Source organism: Carlito syrichta, unplaced genomic scaffold (genome assembly GCF_000164805.1).
Source record: "Carlito syrichta isolate Samal-C Ts95f unplaced genomic scaffold, Tarsius_syrichta-2.0.1 Scaffold305141, whole genome shotgun sequence".
Lineage (NCBI taxonomy): Eukaryota > Metazoa > Chordata > Mammalia > Primates > Tarsiidae > Carlito > Carlito syrichta.
Window position 1 is genome coordinate 30,522 of NW_007249237.1, and position 4,157 is coordinate 34,678.

The following is a 4,157-nucleotide window of genomic DNA, read 5'->3' on the forward strand; positions in this document are numbered from 1 at the left end:
CAAGGATGACACAAACAAGTGAAAAATATCCCATGTTCATGGATTGGAAGAATCAACATGTGAAGATGTCCGTCTTACCTAAGGCAATCTACAAATTCAATGCAATACCCATCAAATTACCAGCAACATTCTTCTCAGACCTAGAAAAAACAACACAGGAATTCATATGGAAACACAAACGTCCAAGAATACCCAGAACAATTCTCAGCAAAAAAAAAAAACAACAAAAAAAAAACAAAGCAGGTGGTATCACATTACCAGACTTCAAACTCTACTATAAAGCTACAATCATCAAAACAGCTTGGTATTAGTATAGGAATAGGCATATAGATCAATGGAATAGAATTGAGATTCCAGAAGCAAAACCTTAATTTCTCAACCAACTCATCTTTGACAAAGCCTCCACCACCTACCACTGGGGAGAGGAGAACCTATTCAGTAAATGGTGCTGGGAAAACTGGCTGACCACATGCAGAAGATTGAAACACGACCCCTACCTATCCCCATGCACAAAGGTTGACTCCAAATGGATCAGAGACCTAAATGTAAAACCTCAAACCATAAGAACCTTAGAAAATGAAGGACATACCCTCATGGAAATTGGAACTGGCCTCCAATTTCTGAACAAAACCCAAAACCCACAGGCCATAAGAGAGAGGACAGACAAGTGGGACCTTATTAAACTGACAAGCTTCTGCAAAGCCAAAGAAACCATCAAGAGAGCAGGGAGACAGCCTACAGACTGGGAAAAAGTATTTGCCAACACCAGGTCGGACAAAGCCTTAACATCTTTGATACTACAAGGAACTCAAACGTGCTGAAAAGAAAAAAACAAACAACCCCATTATAAAATGGGCAAAAGACACGAACAGACACTTCACAAAGGAAGACATCCGAGCAGCCAACAGACATATGATGAAATGTTCAACCTCACTAATCATCAGGGAGATGCAAATCAAAACCACACTGAGATACCACCTAACTCCAGTCAGAATGGCAATTATCAACAACTCAAAGAATAACAGCTGCTGGAGAGGGTGTGGAGAAAAGGGAACACTTCTATACTGTTGGTGGAGTGTAAACTAGTGCAACCTCTGTGGAAAGCAGTATGGCAATTCCTAAAAGCTTTAAATATCAACCTCCCATATGACCCCGCAATGCCCCTACTGGGAATATATCCGGATGAACACAAATCACTCTATAAAAAAGACACCTGCACACATATGTTTATCGCGGTATTGTTCACAATAGCAAGAACCTGGAGGCAACCATGCTGCCCATCAAAAGAGGACTGGATTAAAAAAATGTGGTACATATACACGATGGACTACACAGCCATAAAAAAGAACAAAATCATGAATTTTGTAGCAACCTGGGTGGAACTAGAGTCTGTAATACTGAGTGGCCTCTCACAAAAACAAAGGTCCGAGTATCACATGTTCTCACTCATATAATGGACCTTGAACATCCAACCTAATACTATAAGAAAATGACTGACAGTAGTGGGAAACTATGGGGGGGGGGGGAGGGAGATGGGATTAATGAGCAAATATCTGTCTGGGGATGGGGAAGCACCTCTTATCAATAGGGTGCCTGAATTAAACGTATCTGTATACCTAACCCTTAACTGTACCCCACAACATCATAATAAAAAATATTGATTATAAAAATAAATAAATAAAAGGCAGCATAATTCCACATATGGATGAAAGCATATGGTATTGTCTCTCTGTGCCTGACTTATTTCACTTAACAAAAATGCCTTCTAGGTTCATCCATGTTGTCAAAATGACAGAATATCCTGATTTTTATGGCTGAATAGTATTCCATTGTGTATATATACCACCTTTTTAAATACATTCATCTCTTCTTGGACATAGGTTTTTTGTATATTTTGGCTATCGTCGAACTAATAGAAGTAGAGAGTAGAACAGTGGTTACTAAAGGTAGAGGCAAAGAGAGGAAGGGGATGGAAAGGCATTGGTCAATAGGTACAAAGTAACTGTTAGATAGGAGGAATAAGTTCTGGTGCTCTGTTGCACAACTGAGGGGCTAGTTAATAACAATGTATTGTATCTTTCAAAATGGCTGGAAGAGAGGATTTCAGCCTCTCCACAAATTCACAAATATTCTCTCCACAAATAAATGATAAATGATTGAAGTGATGAATGTTCTGATAAACCTGATCTGAAGAGTAGAAAATGCATACATATATCAAAATATCACCTTGTGCCCCATGGATATGTACAATCATTATTTGTCAATTAAAAATAAAATAAAACATTTTTTAAAGGCAAAAAAAAAAATTCCACCCTTCTTCAAAATTATATAATAATCCTATGTTTTCCAATGTCTGGTATGAGATATTGCAAGGAGCCAATAATAGTGAAAAGTTTGGCTTGGCGGTCTTTGAGTAACTATATTGACATGTCTATAAATCTTTTTTTTTTTTTTTCAAGCTGACACCGGTTTTTTATTAGGAGTTAATCAGGCCCTTTCCCATTATAGCTTCTTTTGTGTCTACGCTCTGCTGAGCTTCCATGGCCTCGGAGCAGATCCTGCCTCTGCCCATCCACAGCATAGGGGTGTAGAGGGTGGTGAGGCCCCGGAGCTGCCCTATTCCTCACTCGTTGGATATCCTGGGAAAGGTGCCCTTGCATCTCTGGGCCTCGTGGGTGAAATGGGTTAACAGATCAGGGAGAACCTGGGAAAATCCAGGTTGAAAGGTGTACGGGAGGGCGGGCAGAGACGGGTGTGGGAGACATACCCAGGACTAACACAGGGGCAGAGGGTGATGTGTCTGCCTCCACCAGCTGGCCCACTCCTCTGGAGCAGAGGTTACTGGGGGCAGGGGGGTTCTGGGGGGCAGTCCTTGAAGTACTCATGGCAGTAGAGACAGAGGCAGACAAGTGAGCGCATGTACTCTGCAAAGTCCACCTCGCAGTTCTTGTTGGTGTCCAGAACATTCATGAATTTGTTGTAGTCACACTCCTGAAACTCGGTCAGGGTCCAGGTGGGCAGCTCCTTCTGCAGCATCTCCTTGAGCTCTGCCTGGAAGAGCATGTGCTTATCCCCATGGCGCCCTGCATATTCCTGGAAGGTACACAGGATAGTAACAACTGCCTGCTCCAGGGGCCTGCCCATCCCTGTCCAAAATCAAAGGATGGACACAGAGACTTGAAATGTAGCTGAAGCGAGACTTTAATGATGGCTTTGCATGATCTGATGTCTGGTAGGCAGGCACACCTATAAATCTTATAATAGCTTATAATAGCTTGTTTGAAATAAATAACTTCATTTTAATTGTTATAAGTTCCTTGTACCCACAGACCCACATCCTTGTTCCTCCTGACCGTTTGAAAACCCCTGGGCTTGGTGGCTCAGCCTGTAATCCCGCGCTTTGGGAGGCTGAGATGAATGGACTGCCTGAGCCCATGGGTTCAAGACCTGCTGGGGCAACTTGGCGAGACCTCGTCTCTACAATAAATCAAAAAAGTAGCCGGGTGTGGTAGCACGCACCTATAGTTCCAGCTACTTGGAAGACTGAGGCGGAAGGATTGCTGGAGCCCAGCAGGTTGAGGCCACGGTGGCCAGGAGTGGCCACTGCACTCCAGTCTGGGCGACAGAGTGAGACTCCAACTCAAAAAAAAAAAAAAAAAAGATACCTCCTAACCCCAGTAAGAATGGCCATCATTAATAAAACAAACAACAACAGATGCTGGCAAGGATGCGGAGAAAAAGGAATGCTTCTACACCACTGGTGGGAATGCAAACTAGTGCATCCTCTTTGGAAGACAGTGTGGTGATTTCTGAAAGAACTAGAAATTGACCTTCCAAATGACCCAGCAATTCCCTATTGGGAATATACCTGGAGGAAATCAAATCATTCTACAAAAAAGATACCTGCACACATATGCTTGTTGCAGCTGTATTCATAATAGTGAAAACATGGAACCAACAATTTTGCCCATTGAAGTTGGACTGGATTAAAAAAATGTGGTACATATACCCAATGGAATATTACGCAGCCATAAAGAAATACAAACACATGGACTTCGCAGCAACTTGGATGGATTTGGAGTTGATCATATTCAATGATCTATCACAGAAACAAAGAACAGAGTACCATATGTTCTCACTCATAAGTGGACCTTGAA

The 4,157-nt window shown here is 42.1% G+C and overlaps 1 protein-coding gene and 1 pseudogene across 1 annotated transcript in view; both read right to left on the minus strand.

The window, feature by feature from the left end:
* The window catches only part of LOC103263523 (zinc finger protein 624), a 40,920-nt gene that overhangs the window by 27,424 nt on the left and 9,339 nt on the right, over window positions 1–4,157 (minus strand). The gene's annotated exons all lie outside the window — the stretch shown is intronic.
* Window positions 2,839–3,144, minus strand: LOC103263522 (annotated as a pseudogene).